Below are 23,413 nucleotides of genomic sequence, written 5' to 3'. Positions count from 1 at the left end.
ATACCATTTATGTTTCAATAAGTCTCTCTGACCGCATATCAAAGACTAAATGCATCTTATTGAATACTGCAAACAGTATAAACTGTATTATTCAGATTTTTCTCTTGTGATGTTTGCTAGGACAAGCTCAAACGATGCGTGCTGAGATTTGTCTTACTTTTCTGAAATCTCCATAACACACTATCATTATATTCATTTTCTTTCGTTATTTTAGTATTTCTGTCTCTTTTGAAAACTAGAAGCATAACTTGGCCGAATAATACAAAGACATACAACCACATTCCCATTTATTATTTTAGCATGCGCCTTTATTCAAAGTGACTTATTAACGGAGAATGCTTCAACACAAAAGATTCATCACAGAAAGACAATAAACATTAAAATTGGGGACTGATGATTCAGACAGTCTACAGAACATCTAAGCTTCAATCCAGAGTCAAATCCAATGCTTTCATTCTCAATGCATTTAATGTCTGAATAATGATTATTTTATTCATGTTTTGTTTAGTATCATCTTCACCAGACAGCACGCTGGCTTTGTAGATGTGCCGGCTTAAAGAGTTTTATTGCTCATTGATTTGAGATTCAAGATATTTATTTGTCACATACACAGTTATATGCAAATACAACTATAAATCTGGTACAGACTGTGAAAACAAAAATGTAGAAAATATACAATAAACTACAATTAAAGTGCACCTATTTCATTGCTAAAAATTATATTTTGTGTATTCGGTATAATACAATGTGTTCGCGTGATTTATTATCCTGCCTTCCTGGAATGCATTGATTTTGTACAAAACTCATCAATCTGAAAAGCTCCGTGTCCCTGATTGGCCAGCTAATCTGTACGTTGTGATTGGCCTGAATACCTCTGACCTCAGATGGAAATGTGACGCTCCTTACCATGTTTGAAAGATTCGCTCACCATGCAATGCTAACAGAAGTTAACTTGCAGGTTGTAAGTCCAAAGTGGGAAAAATTACAGTGTGATATTGTTGGTCTTGTCCATGTCAACAAGCCCATGAACTAAACTGTTGCCTACAATCCGTGTGCTTGTTGTAGTCCAAGAAAAGAGATTTACGTTGGAGACGATAACTCACGTCATTGTTTACTCTGGGGTTTGTACATTTTGCATATTGTTAACATGAACTAAAAAACAGAAAAAGATCTGCACACTGTAAAAAGTCCCTTTATTTAAGAAGTTTTAAATAAAGGGACTTTTTACAGTGTGCAGATCTTTTTCTGTTTTTTTATTCATTTTTGATCTTGCACCTGGTCAAGACTTTTTTGGACGTACGTATCCTGTTTTCTCTCCTAACATGAACTAATACACACTTACACACCAAAGGAAATGTAACATCCTGAATCGGACCATAGGTGCCCTTTAAGACCAAATGAAAAATGATTTAGAAATAAAATTATGGACTGAAAGTTTGTTGTTTCAAACCTGTATTTCTTTGTTTTGATGAACACGAAGGAGGATATTTTGAGGAATGTTTGTGAACAAACCCCATTAACTACCACATTATTCTTTTTTACTCATATGGAAGTGAATGGTGCTCATGATTGGTGTGGTCACACACACGCACGCATGCACACACGCACGCTTAATTAAGCTGAAATCTTTAAGAAGGCCATATTGATTTTAATCAAACATCACCTCTGTCAATGCTTCATGACTAATGCTTTATTTAGACACAATGAGGTTGAGGTTGCTAATGTAGACCAGCCACATAATCAAACCCCAGGACCACATCTGCAAATAAACACCTTTAGACCTCTGGATCGTATCCTTTCGATTTCTGCTGTACGGTACACCGCTACAGATGTACCATAATATTGATAGGTTTGTTCAAAAGAAACTGAATCTGGTAAATGCGGTGAATGGCTGTGCTCCACAAAAACCTATTCTCTTTATTTGTATGAGTGTGTGTCTGTTTTTATGTGTGTGTGTGTGTGTGTGTGTGTGTGTGTGTGTGTGTGTGTGTGTGTGTGTGTGTGTGTGTGTGTGTGTGTGGCAATAACATTTCACGGAAGTATTTTATCTTTATCACAGATGATGACAGTGTTACCATGATGCTCAGCTGTTATAGATGCTACCATTCAGTGTTAGTTTCTTACTAACTCAAATGTGACCTTGGACATCAGTCATAAGCCGCACGAGTATATTAGTCAACAATACATTGTATGGGTCAAAATTATCTATTTTTATTGGCCAAAAATAATAGGATATTAAGAAAAGATTATGTTCCATAAAGATACAGTGTGGAAAATAAGTATTTGAACACCTGTCTATCAGCTAGAATTCTGACCCTCAAAGACCTGTAAGTCTGCCTTTAAAATGTCCACCTCCACTCTTTGTTTATTATCCTAAATTAGATGCACCTGTTTGAGGTCGTAAGCTGCATAAAGACACCTGTCCACCCCATACAATCAGGAAGAATCCAACTACTAACATGGCCAAGACCAAAGAGCTGTCCAAAGACACTAGAGACAAAATTGTACACCTCCACAGAGCTGGAAAGGGCTACGGGGAAATTGCTAACCAGCTTGGTAAAAAGGTCCACTGTTTGAGCAATCATTGGAAAATGGAAGAAGCTAAACATGACTGTCAATCTCTCTCGGACTGGGGCTCCATGCAAGGTCTCAACTCGTGGGGTCTCAATGATCCTAAGAAAGGGGAGAAATCAGCCCAGAACTACACGAGAGGAGCTGGTCAATTATCTGAAAAGAGCTGGCACCACCGTTTCCAAGGTTACTGTTGATAATACACTAAGACGTCATGGTTTGAAATCATGCATGGCACGGAAGGTTCCCCTGCTTAAACCAGCACATGTCCAGGCCCGTCTTAAGTTTGCCAATGACCATTTGGATGATCCAGAAGAGTCAAAGGAGAAAGTCATGTGGTCAGATGAGACCAAAATAGAACTTTTTGGTCATAATTCCACTAAACGTGTTTGGAAGAAGAATGATGAGTACCATCCCAAGAACACCATCCCTACTGTGAAGCATTTGCATTATGCTTTGGGGTGTTTTTCTGCACATGAGACATGGCGACTGCACTGTATTAAGGAGAGGATGACTGGAGCCATGTATTGTGAGATTTTGGGGAACAACCTCCTTCCCTCAGTTAGAGCATTGAAGACAGGTCGAGGCTGGGTCTTCCAACATGACATTGAAGCACACAGAATAACCATGGAGTGGCTCTGTAAGAAGCATATCAAAGTTCTGGTGTGGCCTAGCCAGTCTCCAGACCTAAACCCAATAGAGAATCTTTGATGGGAGCTAAAACTCTGTGTTTCTCAGCGACAGGCCAGAAACCTGACTGATCTAGAGAAGATCTCGTCATGTGTGTGGTTTGTTATTTCAAAATATGTGTTTGGCGTGTTGAGTGAATCTGTGTTTTGTCAAAATAAGTGCCTGCTACAGACGCATCTAAAGGGGTTTAAGTTAGAAGAGACACTCGCGTTTGCCAGATACTTGCATAATCTCATGCGTAAGCAGAGATTACTGCTAAGGGAGTGTCTTGCGTGTATATTGTGAACGTGAGTGTCTCTTTTATCTTAAACGGTTTTGACGCATGTGCAGCAGGCACTTATTTTGACAATACACGAGATGCACATGGTTCACATGACGCAACAAACACATATTTTGAAAACACAAGCAACACACATGACACTCAGAACACTTATCTTGAATTTGCGCCCCTCGGAAGAGAAGTCACGAGCCGCCACTGATACATAGAGATTAGATTAATACATTTACTCAAAATATATTTTACACACAAAACATTACACCATTACACACACACACAAACACATACGTATAAATAGACTGTATGTAGCTATATTAAAGCTTGCATGCACAAACACGCTCCTGAATTGATAAAGTGATGGTAACTAAGGTACAACTAAAGCTGGCATTTACTTAAAATTTATTATATGTTCAATTTGCAATGTTGTTTTCATTCTAAGCTTCAAGTTGTATGTCTCCTCTACAACCTGAATCTGTTAAATGCAATACATTCATTGGTGGATGCTTTTATCTAAAGTAACTTACAATGCATTACAAAGTATAGATTGTATCAGAGTGTGTGTTTCTGGGGTTTTCGAACTCACAACCTTTTGCCATGCTAATGCAATGCTCTCTGAGCTACACAGGAACCACAATACTTATGTTTTTGTCTGAAAATGTGTGTGTGACTTCACAAAAGAATGACTGTGAATGCAGAAAAGCAGCTTTATTACCCAAATCAGTTTAATGCCGCTCTTTTAAAAAAGCAGCAGGGTTATTATTCACTGTTATCACAAATGGCACAGAATTCATGCATAAGAGATGTACCGAGTCTGACTATTAGGCCCTACCAAACCATCTAGCACACATCCATACTTAATGTCTGTCATACTTTCTGCTTCTTGTACAGTAATGACATTCTGCTGCTCTGCAGGGACTCATCTAAACCCAATCCTAAATCTGCTATAAACACGCTACTTTTATACCGACGTGAATCTCGGCTGTCATTTTAAGTGGCTTGCTCTCTTTTCATTAGCTGTGTCAAGACAAATTATTTGGCTGAAACATAACTCACCAGCTTCAGTTGAAATACAGTGTACGGGGCTTTTTCTGTGTAATGGGGAGCAGAGGATTATGAAATGAAATGAACTGTGAGTTTCTGTGCTGTCAGGAAGAAGTAAGGTTGTAATTTGTCCCGTAAGTGTTTTTTTATGGAACGACTCAGAAAATGTCCCTGACAGATAGCACTGATTTAGATTTCACCAATCTCTTTGACAGCACATTTATAAACAATATGTCTGCAATATTTCTGTTCATACACACACACACACACACACACACACACACACACACACACACACACACACACACACACACACACACACACACACACACACACACACACACACACACACACACACACACACACACATAGATGGAAAGAGGGATATAAACAAATAGATGGACAGGGGATATAGACAGATGCATGGACAGGGGATATAGACAGATGGATGGACAGAGGGATACAGACAGATAGATGGACAGAGGGATACAGACAGATAGATGGACAGAGGGATACAGACAGATAGATGGACAGAGGGATACAGACAGATAGATGGAAAGAGGGATATAGACAGATAGATGGACAGAGGGATACAGACAGATAGATGGACAGAGGGATACAGACAGATAGATGGACAGAGGGATACAGACAGATGCATGGACAGAGGGATATAGACAGATGGATGGACAGAGGGATACAGACAGATAGATGGACAGAGAGATATAGACAGATAGATGGACAGAGGGATATAGACAGATAGATGGACAGGGGATATAGACAGATAGATGGACAGAGGGATATAGACAGATGCATGGACAGAGGGATATAGACAGATAGATGGACAGAGGGATATAGACAGATAGATGGACAGGGGATATAGACAGATAGATGGACAGGGGATATAGACAGATGCATGGACAGAGGGATACAGACAGATAGATGGACAGAGGGATACAGACAGATAGATGGACAGAGGGATACAGACAGATGCATGGACAGAGGGATATAGACAGATAGATGGACAGAGGGATATAGACAGATAGATGGACAGAGGGATATAGACAGAAAGATGGACAGAGGGATATAGACAGATAGATGGACAGGGGATATAGACAGAAAGATGGACAGAGGGATATAGACAGTTAGATGGACAGAGGGATATAGACAGTTAGATGGACAGAGGGATATAGACGGATAGATGGACAGAGGGATATAGACGGATAGATGGACAGAGGGCTATAGACAGATAGATGGACAGGGGATATAGACAGATAGATGGACAGGGGATATAGACAGATGCATGGACAGAGGGATATAGACAGATAGATGGACAGAGGGATATAGACAGATGGATGGACAGAGGGATATAGACAGACGGATGGACAGAGGGATATAGACAGATAGATGGACAGGGGATATAGACAGATAGATGGACAGAGGGATACAGACAGATAGATGGACAGAGGGATACAGACAGATGCATGGACAGAGGGATATAGACAGATAGATGGACAGAGGGATATAGACAGATAGATGGACAGAGGGATATAGACAGAAAGATGGACAGAGGGATATAGACAGATAGATGGACAGGGGATATAGACAGAAAGATGGACAGAGGGATATAGACAGTTAGATGGACAGAGGGATATAGACAGTTAGATGGACAGAGGGATATAGACGGATAGATGGACAGAGGGATATAGACGGATAGATGGACAGAGGGCTATAGACAGATAGATGGACAGGGGATATAGACAGATAGATGGACAGAGGGATATAGACAGATGCATGGACAGAGGGATATAGACAGATGGATGGACAGAGGGATATAGACAGATGTATGGACAGAGAGATATAGACAGATAGATGGACAGAGGGATATAGACAGATAGATGGACAGAGGGATATAGACAGATGGATGGACAGGGGATATAGACAGATAGATGGACAGGGGATATAGACAGATGGATGGACAGGGGATATAGACAGATGGATGGACAGGGGATATAGACAGATGGATGGACAGAGGGATATAGACAAATAGATGGACAGAGGGATACAGACAGATAGATGGACATAGGGATACAGACAGATAGATGGACAGAGGGATATAGACAGATGGATGGACAGAGGGATACAGACAAATAGATGGACAGAGGGATACAGACAGATAGATGGACATAGGGATACAGACAGATAGATGGACAGAGGGATATAGACAGTTAGATGGACAGAGGGATATAGACAGTTAGATGGACAGAGGGATATAGACAGATAGATGGACAGGGGATATAGACAGATAGATGGACAGAGGGATATAGACAGATAGATGGACAGAGGGATATAGACAGATATATGGACAGGGGATATAGACAGATAGATGGACAGGGGGTATAGACAGATGGATGGACAGGGGATATAGACAGATGAATGGAGAAATGGATATAGACAGATGGATGGACAGAGGGATATAGACAGATGGATGGACAGAGGGATATAGACAGATAGATGGACAGATGGATACAGACAGATGGGTGGACAGGGGATATAGACAGATGCATGGACACAGGGATATAGACAGATAGATGGACAGGGGATATAGACAGATAGATGGACAGAGGGATATAGACAGATGGATGGACAGAGGGATATAGACAGATAGATAGACAGAGGGATATAGACAGATAGATGGACAGGGAATATAGACAGATAGATGGACAGAGGGATATAGACAGATAGATGGACAGAGGGATACAGACAGATAGATGGACAGGGGATATAGACAGATGCATGGACACAGGGATATAGACAGATAGATGGACAGGGGGATATAGACAGATAGATGGACAGATGGATATAGACAGATAGATGGACAGGGGATATAGACAGATGCATGGACACAGGGATATAGACAGATAGATGGACAGGGAATATAGACAGATGGATGGACAGAGGGATATAGACAGATGAATGGACAGAGGGATATAGACAGATGAATGGAGAGAGGGATATAGACAGATGGATGGACAGGGGATATAGACAGATGGATGGACAGAGGGATATAGACAGATGAATGGACAGAGGGATATAGACAGATGAATGGACAGAGGGATATAGACAGATGGATGGACAGGGGATATAGACAGATGGATGGACAGCGCGATATAGACAGATTTATGGACAGGTGTTATTGACAGATTGATGGACAGGGGATATATACAGATGTTTTGTAAGAGGGATACAGACAGATAGATGGACAGAGGGATATAGACAGATAGATGGACAGAGGGATATAGAGAAATAGATGGACAGGGGATATAGACGGATACGGTGATTGGATGGATGGATACAGTGGATGGATGGATATGGTGGATGGATAAATGGATGGATAGATGGATGGATGATAGATAGACAGACAAACAGATAGATGACAGACATGCACAGCTGGACAGACAGGCAGACAGAGAGATAGATAGACAGAGTGATAAATGGATGGATGGATAGACAGACAGATAATAGATAGACAGACAGACAGACAGACAGATGGAGAGATAGATTAATGGTGGGACGGATAGATTGACAGATAGATAGACGGACTGACAGACAGATGATAGACAGACAGACAGATTGATAGATTGATGGATGGATAGATCGACAGATAGATGGATTAATGGACGGACGCACAGACAGAGGGAAGGATGGGTAGACAGACAGACAGACAGACAGGACGGATTGATAAATGGACAAAGAGACAGATGGACAGGATGATGACAGACAGACAGATGACAGACAGACAGACAGACAAACAGATAGATTGATAGATAGACAGACTGACAGACAGACAGATGATAAATAGATAGACAGACAAACAAAGAGATAAACAGATGGATGGATAGATGGACAATCAGACAAGCAGATGGACAGAGAGATAGATGGATTGATGAATGGATATACAGATGGATGGATAGATAGACGGATTGATGGACGGACGGACAGACAGACAGACAGACAGACAGATGATAGATAGATAGACAGACAGACAGACAGACAGATGGATGGATATATCAATAGACGGACGGACGGACGGACGGACAGATGGACAGACAGACAGACAGAGATGATAGATAGACAGATAGATTATAGACAGACAGACAGACAGACAGACAGACAATCAGAAAGAACAATATTCTGTGATATTCAGATGTTTGAACAGTGTCTAAATTTTTAAGGGTTTTTATAAGTGTGAAATGGGCTTAGAGACTTTGAAAACACAGCTCAGGTCTCAAGAGCACGTAAGTGAGTTCCTGTGGTTTCATCAGATATTTATCATTGTCAATGAACTGTTTCCTCTGACTCCAGAATGATTAGTCACGTGACATATACAGCTCAAACGATTGGCTAGAGATATTCTGTGCACCCATAAGCTAAGATAGCAGCACTGTGACCCCAGGGATAAATCCATCCACAGAAAGAAGATGCATTGAGTTTTTTAATGGAGACAGAGTAGAGAGATTGCTGATTTCCCCAGAGTCAAATTCAAACCCCAGACACAAACCAATATCTGCAAACTCCAGACCTTACAGGCTGATAAGATATCCTTACATAACCCCTGCCATTCATTCATGTGTGAGGTTCACCAAACTGGAACCTATTAACACACCTATCTGACCTTGTTATGTGGACATAACCCAAAAACAGACGAATTATAGGATACACCTTACAGCTGAAACATTAAAGGCGGAGTCCACGATGTTTGAACGCGTTGGAAAAGGAGACGGGCCGACTACCAAAACACACTTATAGCCAATCAAATCAAATCAAATGCCGGGTTGCGTATGTGTGAGGCGGGTCTATCAACAGAAGGTCCAGATTCTATTGGGGTAGGGGCGTGTTTGCTTAGGTGATTCCAAATATCAACATTGGCTTTCAAACATCATGGACTCCGCCTTTAATACTGTAAAACTTCCAGCCTTTAAAAGAGAGAAGGGGAATGACTTGTTTAAAGGAAAACACCACCGTTTCTCAATATTTCACTATGTTCATACCTCAACTTAGACAAATTAAAACATACCTATCTTTATTCAATGCAGGCACTTCCTGAGGATCCAAACATGAATGATGAATTTAGAAGCTACCAAACACTTCCATGTTTTCCCTATTTAAAGACTGTTACACAAGTAGTTACACAAGTAAGTATGGTGGCACAAAAGAAAACGTGGCGATTTTTTGAGCAGATAAAAAATTAGAACTATATTGTATTGCAGAAAAGCACTCATGTCTTTAAAAAGGGAAAACATGGAAGTGTTTGGTGCCTTCTAAATTTATCCCTGTTTGGATCATAAGGAATAAATGGGGCTAGGCTAACTGCTAACACATCCACAAAGCGCTGTACAAAGTCTACAGTCTATGTCTACTGTATCATTTCCTTTGTTTTTTATTGTAATGTAAACATTACAAAATGCCATGACAAAGTTAATTGTGTACATTGCATTATTTCATAACATTGTTCGTTATAATGTCACTATACATGATTATTGCTATTTATCATAATAGTTTGCAAATTGTGCATGTTTACACTATTTACAACCTCTCGGCTTATTTATGTCCTGATAATTATGTGAGATATTGACAACTGTTGTCATGATAATGGCATGACATACTACAAGCAAGCGCAACAACATACAACATAGACCGCAAACAAGTTTACAAATGAGAGATTTACTTACTAGTCCATCAACAAGATCGCCAGATCAGCATCCCTCCAGTGCTGTCTTTTAGCTCACGCCAACGAGTAAAAACCTTACCGAGTGGGACTCTTGTCCGGTTCCTAACGCGGTCAGATTATCTTTTCCTTTTCCTACTCTCTTCCGAATGCGCTTTCTTAACTTTTAAATCGTTAAGCATCACGTCTCAAATTCGCGCGTGTAGTTGTTGTTATAGGCTTGATCGACTTCATGCAGCGCTGCAAGAACCGACAGCCGGATGACGTCAAAGTGCCGTCTCGGATCATTCTCACGGAACTTTGACGTCATCCGGTGGTCGGTTCTTGCAGCGCAGCATGAAGTCGAACAAGCCTAACCGGTGTGACGTCATTGCCATAAAGCAAGTCGGGATTCTCGCGAGATTTGTCAGGGGCGGTTCTTTCAAGCTTGCATTGGTGGTTTTGCTAGCGGCGTCCTCCCCGAGCTTCAACAGGAAGATGATTCGCCCTATTATGACTTTGTTTAATAACTTTGAAGCTGTTATATTAAGGTAAAATAACTGCATAGTGTGTCTTTAACGGACCGCATAGGCCATACATCATCATCATCATCATGATAATAATCACATTCCTAGTCTGAAAAAGGTACATTTTATACTTTTAGACCTTCAAGAGGAACTCAAGCATCATATGGCATCTCCAGACATTTTTTTTCAAACTTCCATCTCCAAAACATTGGAGGCAAAACCGAAATTCAGATTGCCAGAATTATTTAAATCACACTTAAACTAATCTTACATTGCTGAGAAAGCTGCAAATGTATTCTGTTTTATCCATGCCATAAAGGGATAGTTTACCCAAAAATAAAGATTCTCTCATAATTTATTCACCCTCAAGAAAAGACGCTCAGAATTAAATAGGGTGAACTGTGCCTTTAATGCCATGTGGTTTTGATGTATTTAAATGATGCACGCACATTTAGCAAAAATGTAATCAATTTGCCTTATCAATATTGTTATTTGTGGAGGTGGACAGAACCCAAGTGCAGATGGCTCCTTATGTAACACAAGACTTTATTAAAATACCCTCGAGGGGGCAAACAGAGGCAATAATTCAAAGGACAAGACAGGACAAGAATCAGTAGAGGAGAGGTCTATCATGTATATGATCGACATATAGACGATAGACGGATGGACAATAGACAGATAAACAACAAACAGAAAGATAGATGGATATATATGAATGAACGATTGGATTGACTGACGGAGAGATGATAGAAAGACGGACAGAGAGATAGATAGATGGACGGATGGACAGATCGATGGATGGATTATTGGACGGATGGACAGACAAACAGACAGCCAGACGGACAAACGAATGGAAAGACGGATATATGGATGATAGATAGATAGATAGATAGATAGATAGATAGATAGATAGATAGATAGATAGATAGATAGATAGATAGATAGATAGATAGATAGACGGATAGATGGACAGATAGACGGATAGACAGATAGAAAGACAGAGAGATAGATAGAAGGACATATGGATGGATAGATTGATGGATGGACAGATGGACAAAAAGACAGGCAGACGGATGGAAAGACAGACAGACTGATATATGAATAGATAGACAGACAGACAGACAGACAGACAGATTGATGGATGGATGAATTAATGTATTGATGGAAAAACAGACAGATGGGCGAATGGAAAGACTGACAGACAGAAGGATAGATATGGATAGATAGACAGACAGACAGAAGGATATATGGAGAGATAGACAGACAGACAGACAGACCGACAGACGGACGGAGAGATAGACAGAAGGACATATGGATAGATAGATCGATGGATGGATTAATGGATGGACAGACAGATAGACAGGTGATAGATAGAAGGACGTATTAACCTGGGTTTTTTTGTTGTAAAAGTGTAGTAACCATGTTTTTTTGGTGTATTGATTACTATCAGCAAAACCATGGTTTTGTCACGGAGTGACTTTTGAAGGGCGGAACCTAAAGTGGTGGAGATTAGTTCCGCCCCGACGATGATCCCCAAACATCAGTCACTTCCGGGAACTCCGGGCAACCCAAATTTGGGTGTTATTGGCAACAGGTGTACCGATGAGTGTAGCGATTGATGATTGGGCAAGGAAGAGGAGACATATAAATAGGGCATCAAAAATACAGGAAGTGGAAGTTTATTCCAGCAGATACTGCAGGTGAGACGGAGCGGTGACGAGTGGAGAGACGGATGTTTTGTAGATATTGAGACGAGTGGAAAGATGGATGTTTTGTAGATATTGAGGATTGGGTGAAGTGCATTTGAGGATTGGGCGTGAACATACACACAGGTTTGAGTAAAGGATTACCTTCATTGAGTTATCGTATCGATATGTGTTATTTCCTGTGAAGAGACTGTATGCATTGAAGATCTGCCGGAACTACAGTGCAAGGAGGCAGGAATGAGGATATTGTGCTGCCGGCTGTGTTTACGTCGATTATCTGGAAGGAAAGGGAAAAGCATTAGTGTCAACGGAGCTGTGAGTACGCTGAATTGTCACTGTGTCAGTGTCTTCCTTACAAGTATGGAATATCAGTGCTCTTCTTGTGAGTTGTGATTAGTGTGCAAGCGGCCCCACCACGGAAAGGATTGGTGGGCGAGCCGGAACCAGCCAAGGAGGGAGTACGTGCCTTTGTCGTGGCTGTGACGTTTATATCTGGCCACCCGCTGTATCAGTGGCTTCGATTATCCAGGACGAATCCCCGATCAAATGTGGTGTGCTGACCCTATTTCACTGGAGTGTGTGGAGTGCAGTGGGTGAGTCTTTTCTTCGACGTGTGTACACCTGAATATTGCAGTGTTGTGCCGTGTCCTTGTTGTCAGCATTCACTCCCTAGGCCAGGAAGGAAACCCTGTTGAGAAACCGTGTACTGGTGCTGGTGGAGGACCTCTTTTCTATACATGCCCACTTGTGACGTATGATCTCTTTCCCCACCTGGTGGTGGCGAGGCAATGGTAGCAAGTAAGGAAATGTGTGACTATTGTGGGGAATGCCAACGGAGGGAAGTATCGGCTGCTGCATGGAAAACTAGCTGTGTTGTCTTTGTGTATGGTTACCTGTCTGTGGAGTGATTTCAGAGGCCACCCCCATCTAGATCTCTTGTCCTGTCAGTTGAAAGAGAGGAGAGGGAAGCGTTCGATCCATTCCTGTGGTACATACTTGGCGCAACAACCTACCTGAACTTACCCGTTGTGGTGACACCAGCTGCGGCCGCGTTAGGCCCAACGAGCAGCAGCCCCGACCCGTACCTCCATCTGCCCTTGTTTGAAGTCAAGAGGTGGTGTATCTTTCCCCATATAGTCACTGAAGCCAAGTAAATCTGTTAAGGAATTCTGTGTGTCTGTTTGCTACCAGTTCTGCAGGTCCGAGCCTAAGGTTCTGTGTCGTCGTGGGAGTGTGTTCTACGGTTGGAAGTGACCGTGTTGAGTGTTTGTCTGGGAAGTCTGTCCTGGTTAAGAAGGCTACAAGTGTCGTGGCAAATACATCCTCTCCAGTCTCCTAAGCTTCAAAGGGCTAAAGCCTGTCGTCCACCTCTTCAAGGGTCTGTGAGTTGTACCTATCCAGTTGCCCTTCTGTATACTCACCTGTAAGCCCCAAAGTAGAGATCCAGTTGCCCTTCTGTATACTCGCCTGTACGCCCAAAGCTAAGAGCCAGCGTATTACCTTTGTATACTCACCTGTATGCCCAAAGTAAAGATCCAGTTGCCATTCTGTATACTTGCCTGTACGCACAAAGCTAAGAGCCAGCGTATTACCTTTGTATACTCACCTGTATGCCCAGAGTAAAGATCCAGTTGCCCTTCTGTATACTTACCTGTATGCCCAAAGCTAAGAGCCAGCGAATTACCTTTGTATGCTCACCTGTATGCCCAAAGTAAAGATCCAGTTGTCCTTCTGTATACTCACCTGTACGCCCAAAGCTGAGAGCCAGCGTCTTGCCCTTGTATATTCACCTGTATGCTCAAAGTAAAGACCCAGTGTGCCCTGCTGTATACTCATCTTTACACCCAACGCTATGAGCCAGAGTATCACCCCTGCATATCCCATCTGTAAGACTTACTTGGACGAACCAAGTCAAGATCCCGTGCATTCACTTTTGGATACTCACCTACACACTGAAGGCCAAGGAACCATTACGCTTGTCCGCATACTTACCGACACACTCATCCTACTAGGCCCAGTTGCTCTCTGAATACTTACCTGTGAACCTTCTAGGCGCTTCCAGAGTTGGGCCCAGGAACCCGCCGCCATCAGTACAAGGTACTCACCTCATTCAATTTGTCAGTGTCACTTACAGTCCATATTTCTTCACATCCAGGAGGAAGGCTCCATCGGAAGTCCCCCTGCAACACAGAACCCAGACACGTTGGAATAAGCTGGTTGAGGTCACGTGACGGAAAAGCACGAAAAGTTCTGAAGACCTACCTGAGAAAACCCTCGTGACGGAGTCAGAGCGACTCAGGATCGACACTCTCTGGCCCCGCGAGTTTGCTTTTAGATTCCCTTTCCCTCCCCTACTTACCTTTTAATTAAATTAAATAAAGTTTGTTTTAATTTTAATTACGCTCCTTGTGTGTCTGGTCATTGGGGTGTTCTTGGGACCTCCTTGAGGTGGAAACTAGGGAAGGGGCGAGACTCACGACACCTGTGGTCCGCTCCGATCTGTGACAGTTTTACTACACTAATCATGGTTTAACTATGGTTTTTGAAAACCATGGTTGTCAAAACCATGGTTATTTTGTGGTTACCATCGTTTTACTACAGTAACCATGTTTTTTTAACTGTAGTAAAACCATGATTAATTTTGTAAGAGTATGGATAGATCTATGGATGGATTAATGGATGGACAGACAGATAGACAGGTGATAGATAGACAGACGGACAGAGAGACAGACAGAGAGATAGATAGAAGGACATATAGATGGATAGATCGATGGATGGACAGATGGACAAGCAGACAGACAGACAGAGAGACAGACAGAGAGATAGATAGAAGGACATATGGATGGATAGATTGATGGATGGACAGATGGACAAACAAACAGGCAGACAGACAGACAGATAGAAGGACATATTGATGGATAGATCGATGGATGGATTAATGGATGGATGGATTAATGGATGGATGGACAAACAGACAGATGGGCGAATGGAAAGACAGACTGACAGACAGACAGAAGGATATATGGATAGACAGACAGACAGACAGACAGACGAACGGACAGAGAGATAGATAGATAGACGGACATATGGATGGATAGATCGATAGATGGATTAATGGACAGATGGACAGGGTAGGGTATCTTAAGAAACACAACAATCCCACACAAGACAAGGGCATTCAATAGGAGAGGAACTGAACTAGGTAATGAGGGCAGCCAGGTGGAGGGCATGGACTAATAATTAAAAAATAACCAAGGGGGTGGGGTGTAAAGACACAAGACGGGAAAGCACACACACAAGACCCAGAGCATGAGTTTGGACCCTGACACCAAGCAATAAGAAACTAGACAAGAACAGGAGGTCAGAATCCAAACATTATACTCTGACACAACAGATACGCCTGCATTGATCCTGTCACATCCTGTCTATTATCATTTATAAGTCAACAGTACCCTAATATATACATTAACACAATAAAAGAGACTTATTTCTAAAAAAAAAACCTCCAGGAAATGACATCATATCTTGTCTGTATATTGTGTACATTACTATCTGTGCACAGATCTCATTACACGTCTTCATTGAGTTGTGACCTGTGTGAATGTAAATGTGTGTGTCATTATTGATATCCGTCTGAACTGTGTGACTTACATAGACTGCTCTCTATTATCACATCAAAATACAAACAGAAATCTAGAGTACACCCATAAAAATATTGTTTATATATGAATTAACATATATTTCCATATACAAGTCAGAGGTTTGTGCTAGATGGACATTTTCATCTCAACGACCATCTCTCATCAAATCCTCTGCTAAATATGACCATCAGGTAAGAAAGAAAGCAAATATGGGCGAATGACTCCAGCATCACCTGAGAGTTACAGATGAATGAGTTAACATTAGCAGACAGATCAACAGAATATAATGCAACAATAGCACAATTTACAAGAAACAGTGCATTACAAGGTATACATTTGATCTGATGCCTATATTCTCTAGGGGTCGATGTGATAACAGGTCATCATGGGAATCTCCTTCCCATGATGACCAGTGCAGTCTACCAAGCTTAAATTAGCATACAGTTTAAGACATGCAAGAATGCCAGTAAATTGATGAGCGCAAACCTTAGTAAATCATGTTGCATGATTTAAATAATCTCCTCCTATAATTTTTGCGTCAGAAAGGGAAACTCCAACAAATGGATATGCAATAAGAGAAGTCCCAAAAACAATACCTCCACGCCTTTTAGCGCAAATTTTTTACTGTACGTCTTAAGTAAATCCTGACAATACACTGTAAAAAAGATTTGTTAGTTCAACTTAAAAATGTTAGTTACCTGGTCTCCTCACATCCTGATAGAAATCACTATGTTAAGTTGTTTAAATTTATTTGTAGAAATTTATGTCATCTGTGAAAGGCGTAGGGCCAAAAAATGTTCAACCAATCATAGATCTCGGTCCGAACGGACGTTGCTTTTTGTGCCCTTATCCGTAAGCGTAATTTGAATGCCACCGTGCAGTTTGTTCAATATATTAAAAATACTTCAAAATTAACTAATATTTTAAAGTTGAATTAATCTTAAAATTTTAAGGAAGCCAGGTAACAAATTTTTTAGGTTGAACCAACAATTTTTTTATAGTGCAGTTTTTAAGAGGCATTTGCATTGCCGCAAGATGTTGGTAAATCTGGCCCTATGCATTTTGTTTGTCAAAAAAACTAATTGTTATAGTTAAAATGACCTTGTGTTACATCCTGTTGGGTCAAAAAGCTATTTTTATCGTCAAATTTTCATTCCAGCCTTTTGATATCTGCCTCAAGGCATTTTGAATAAAACCACTCCAATGAATCATTCAGCAATCTGTAAACCACATTCACAAATTGTTCATTGTTCAAGATTTTGTGGTGCGTAGCACATATCAAAAATCAAAGCTGAATAACCAATTACTGCTCACAATAATCCAATTTGATCTATTATCATGTGAGTCAGAGGATTATTTGTGAGTCCAGACAATTAATTTGTGACCCGTTAGACAGCGGCTGAATTATACCTCGATTAAGAATCAGATGTGATCAGTCTTACCTTATTTTGGTGCGGATAATCCTGTGCTTACGGGCCACTTCATGACCCTCTGAAGATTTCTTCAGTCTTCAATGTCCCTTTGATGGTCTTGTCTTGCCTGAAAGCAAATCAAAGAGTAATAGAAATTGCCTGAAATGATAGAGCAGAACATCTTAATGATAAGTTAGGGTCACACTGTATGATGCATCCTTGCAATGCGCTTTAGCTGAGCTCATTAACTATATGTTTAAGAAACCAACATCTCAAGACAACAACTGATCTTTAAATCTTTGCATTGGAGACAAACACAGCGAGATCATGGAGGTAATACAGCAGGAAGAAGTTCTGGTCAACAAACATGTCATAAAACTGCCATTACCATCTAATAAACTCATTGGTTTAAGGTGGTTATTTTCATCTAAGCCCACAGCATAATAAATTCATACCATGTATGAATTTGGAATGTAAGAGGATACAGCAACGTTTCTCAATCAGGTTCCTGGAGAAACGCAGACCAATTTCTGTTTTATCTCAGAGATGCTTGACAGTGCACTGAATTTTCAATTTTGAAAACCGATCCAACCAAGAATTGCTTGGAAATATAAATATATAACTATAAAACATGTCTTATATATTACTGAGCAGGGTCAGAAAGGACCCGTTGATTGGCAATGATTATTACTAGTTCAGGCTGGTTTATCACATATTGATTATCTATAAGACTTTCAGAGCACCATTTCACTTTGAAGGTAGTGGGCAAGATCGGTTCAAAAAGACCGTAAGGTACCCGCAGTTTCCCTTCCATTCTAGCTTGGTCTGCATGGCGTAATGGAATATGCAGGGTTGCCAGATCTGCAAAAAACTAGCATGGGCAATCAAAACTATAGCCCAAATACCAACTTTGCACTGCATGAATAAAACAATCTTATTTAAAGATTGACAACTAATGAACAATGGACAAATGACTGAATGCAATAAAATAATTGGATGAACATTTTGGGTGAACAAGTCTTGGGACTTCCACATACAGTAGCCAACTGTGCAAAAGCCACTGTGCTACTATTAGATTTGTTGTTTTTGCAATTGTATAGTGATCATATATAATTAATTCTCAGTCTCTTTATTAGAATACAACCAGAAAATACAGGAAATGTGTATGTAGTATTAAAAACTGTATAAAAGCTGAAGCAGGCAGCTGAAGGATGTCTTAAACCTAAATAAAATTAAATCCTAATTTCTAATTCTAATCGAATGACTTCAGTCTTCTCAAAAAAGCTCAAGATGTGTTTAGGGCCAAGAGAAGTCACACTAAATACTGACTGATGCCTGAAGAAGACATTTAGCTCTGAAAATTGTTTTTAATTTTGTTTACATATTTCCTGTATTTTCTGTTTGTATCTTAAAAAAGAGTGAAAAATAAATATAGTTCGACATTAAAACTTTGCTAAAACAACAAAACTGGTGATGGTGGCTTTTGCACACTGTATATATTTATATCAATATATGACCACTTTATGATTTTTAACCAGCATAACAAAAAGTGTTTCTAGACAAATTTGCCTATCCCACATTTAATTTAACAGACCTGATGATGAAATGGGCATCTGATGATATACAGAAACATCTTGATATATTTTGACATTATTAAGTTTAGCAAAGCTAGTACTAAGTATAGATTATACTAGTAATCTATAAAGGAATTAAAATCTGTTATTATTTACTTAAACCAACACAAATCTTTCCACTATATGAGGAACTCTACTTTAGGAAAGATGAGAGGGTGGGTAAATGATAATAAAAGGATATGTACTTTTTGTGCAAACTATTTCTATACTATTCCTATTATATTGCCCAAAGGGCTAATGATACTTCATGCATTTGATAAGAGTTGGATTTGCTAAACATGGGTACTATTGTGGTATTATTTTTTTTTTACAAATTATTTATCTGTGAGCTTCATTATTTTAAAAGAATTCATGTGCCCTCATAATTTTAAATCAACAATGCAAATTTCCTCCTCAAATAGATCTCTTTTTACTTCCGGTCATATGGTAGCTTATGGCAGGTGGGTGGGGTCTGGGAAAAGGTCAGCTATTAGCTAATAGCAACATGACCCAACTTCAAACGATCCAATCAATTCTCAATGGGCAAAGGTTCAAAGAATCTCTGTGCCGAATGCAATTAGTCTGGGTTCGTACAAGTTTCTGAACGTTTTTTTGACTAGTAATTCTGTTGCGTCAAGAGTGCTGGAAGTACAGTGAAAGTCCTTATATGGGCACTTCTCCCACAATAGCGCACACACACCAACCAACCATAAGCTGACAAAAAAGTTTGTTGTATAGCTGATCTGTCTTTTATAAATCTGATAAAACTAAAGACTCTTCAGAATTATGAAGAATGCAATACTTCATACTGTATAGGTACTTAAGATGAAGAGTTTGGTTCCAAAACGCGATAAATGGCAGTACTGTATCTGGTCAGTATTAAAAAGTAAATTCTTAATTTTTAAGCAAAATCCGAGATCTGCTGTGTTAATCTGTCATCTTATCTCATTTTTTCCCAAAATGCAATAAATGTCACTCTTCTGCAGAATGCAATAAATCCGCTCAACAAATCACAGCGCAACATTCCACGCACTGTATGGCGGCATGTTGTAGACACCCTTAATCCTAGTTTTCCTCATCTACTTTGCAAAATACAAAATAATACTTTGATAGCATTGATAAACCTGTGGTGGTTTTCTGTGATGGGGAAGAAACGTAAGCCGTCAAAATCGAATAATTTACGCAAGAGGCACTCGGGAGACGGAAAAATGCCGGCTGTTGCTTGTTCTCACATGACAGCATCAAGCTTCTGTCATGCTAACACACTGATCCCAGTGGATCTTATGAAAAACTTTCCATTATTTTAGTCGAAGTCAACGAAAATGGAGCAGGACCAAAATATTTTACAGCTGATCGCTGTCAAAAAAGTTCAGCAACGACATGACAGCAGCACTGACAGTGTTCTTAATGCTATTAATGTTTATTTTTTAAATCAGTGTATACCACCAGTCAACTAAATGAATATAACATGGCAAAGGTGAATGCACATTTATATATTGATTCAATAGATTTATAGCATTTTTTGGGGGGAAAAATCAGTTTTATGATAAATCTTTGAAAATCAAATTATGGATTTGAATTTTTTATGTTATTATAACCTAAAGATGCTATATGAAAGTTTGTTAAAGAAAATAGTTGTTCTTTTCATCTTGTCACTTTCTTGGTATAGAAAAGATTTTACCCAAATTAGTAAAAATAGATTTATTGCGTTTTGGAACCAAACTCTTCAGATTCACATGAGATTAGCAAAAACAGTGTGTTATGTGACCTTAAAATATAAAAAGAAAGCATTCATAAATCAGCACAAAATAAAATAGAAGTTGTTGTGTTAATTTTACTCGTGCATATTTGTTTTTACATAACTTGACATGTAAAATGTTAGTGAACATCAAGGGCTTGTATTTAAATGTTAATGGATCTCTGAGTGACCCTCGACTGTGAACTTTTCTTCGTACCAGAGAAAGAAAGAAACCTGTCCTCAATAACTCACACACATTATCAGTTTAACTGCACGTATGAGGCAGACGGACACAATAAGATAGAGGAAAGACAATAGGAAACATATTGTTCCAGTCACACAACAGAAAACAGTCAAGCGTGAAATTGAGGATTCAGGATGATTGATACTCTGTGTTTGGATGAAATCTAGAGAATATTGTGGTGAGACTGAGAGAGAACCTGAAAACTTGGTTTTGTCTTTCTGTCTGTGTTTCTCAGAAACGTTGACAAATGCACCCTAAAAATCACCAATCTCTGTCTTATTATTAAAACATTTTGTGTTTCATTTAACACTGTGCTTTATTTTAACACGTAATCAACACAAATCCACTTTTGCTAATTTAACGACGGGAAAAATGGTTTGTCCGCCAAGCGCATGGTCGAAAAGGGTTGGTCCTATTGTAATGAGAGTATTTTGGGCGTAACGTGCAATAAACCAATGAGAGTCTCAGCTCTCATCCCCTTTAAAAGCCTGTTGCGCTGGCACTATGTCTAATCCCTATTTAGATGACGGACTTCGTAAACTGAAAAACTAAGCGGAGGAAGAAGATCCCCAGTTTAAGATTAATGTTAAATAACTGTGTTGTTTTCACTTGTATTGAAATTTTTTTTTTTTTATTAAAACCTTTAAAACCCGTTTTCTTTTAGTCATGGAAGTAAAAAAGCAGGCTTATTATAGTTGCTTTAAATGTATGGCTATCCAATATCATCAAAAAATAATTTACAAGTATGTAAGAAAAGGTTTGTACTCTAAAAATACTTGTAACAAACAGAAGATAAAGAATTTACAAACGGCTCTCCTTTCAGCACTTGGACAGCGTCAGGATATTTTTTAAGCATTATTTAAAATGTTTCTCATCACACCATATCCGCAGGTACAGAGTCATCATATACAATAAATCCGTGAGGTAGCATTAAAAAAAACATTTAAAAACAGATGCATTTGTTTAAAGCAAAGCATTTATTTACTAACCAGGCTGCAGGTGAAGCAGCTCTTTGTGCCTTCTAACGTCTCATAATTAGTCCTCATTTATGTCCAAGAGACTCAATAATAATCTTTTACATTCAATCCTTTAATCTTTCATATTTAAAAGCGTTTTTGTGCTGCTGCACATTCGTGTATGTGTTAAGCAAACCCGCGTTGTCGTCCCGTTTAGGCGTATATTACTATGCGCTCTTTAAATAACATAAAACATATTGCGCCATTGACTTTAGACTTTAGACCAGGTTTTTGTTGGTCAACGGCGTAGTCTATTTTAGTTGCCTTAAAATAGCAACGCACCAACAATGCGCCTGAACACACCTCATTTTCAGACCAGAACGCCCATGGGTGCAAAAGGGGGCGCAAATGCATTTGCTACTTAAACAACGCGGCGCTAAACGTGAAAATTATAATTGCGCAGGGTGGAAAATAGCAAATGACACTTGCGTCGCGCATTGCGCTGGGTGTAAGATAGAGCCCAGAGCCCTTAATGTGTAAAATCCTTTTTAAGAGTGCAGTTCTCACCGGTTTCAGATTCGACCATGTGAGCATTAGTGTTTTAGATCCAAGAATCACCTAACCTGAAAGTTTAAAGTTGCAATGAAATTGAAATGAAAACTTTAATATTGTGGTATATTTTTACAAATGTCTTATCTGTGAGCTTCATTATTAAAAAAATTATGTGCCCTCATAATCTTTGTTCAAAAAGCAAATCTCCTCGAAACGATCTCTCTTTACTTCCGGTCATATGGTATAGGTGGGCGGGGTTCGGGAAAAGATAGCAGTGATTAGCAAATAGCAACATGACCCAACTTCAAACGATACAATCAATTCTTGAAGGACGAATTCAAGACCCGCTCTACCCTTTTCATTTCGTTTTACTTGGATACATGTCACGGGGAAAATAAGACAATCACTACTTCCATTTCATGCCAACTTTAACTAATTAAATGTTGGTAACACTTTACAATAAGGTTCATTAGTTAACATTAGTTAACTACATTAGTTAACTTACATTAGTTAACTACATTAGTCAACATGGACTAATAGAACTGCACTAATACAACATTTATTAATCTTTGTTAATGTTAATTTCAACAATTACTAATACTTTATTCAAATCTTTTTAACGTTAGTTAATGCACTGTGAACTAAGATGAACAAACAATGAACAAAGATTAATAAAGACTGTAACAAATGTATTGCTCATGGTTTGTTCATGTTAGTTAATACATTGACGAATGTTAACTA

At 39.6% G+C, this 23,413-nt stretch overlaps 1 long non-coding RNA gene across 2 annotated transcripts in view; it reads right to left on the bottom strand.

Moving 5' to 3' along the window:
* Positions 1-23,413, bottom strand: part of LOC129453104 (uncharacterized) — a 40,155-nt gene that overhangs the window by 14,540 nt on the left and 2,202 nt on the right. For both annotated transcript variants that reach the window (XR_008647330.2, XR_008647331.2), the window contains exon 3: positions 17,600-17,696. This is a non-coding gene — a long non-coding RNA (uncharacterized lncRNA). The remainder of the gene's footprint in view (positions 1-17,599; positions 17,697-23,413) is intronic.

This window comes from Misgurnus anguillicaudatus, chromosome 21, assembly GCF_027580225.2.
Source record: "Misgurnus anguillicaudatus chromosome 21, ASM2758022v2, whole genome shotgun sequence".
NCBI lineage: Eukaryota > Metazoa > Chordata > Actinopteri > Cypriniformes > Cobitidae > Misgurnus > Misgurnus anguillicaudatus.
Note: the sequence above shows the minus strand (reverse complement) of the source record. Positions and strands in the feature narration are given on the sequence as shown.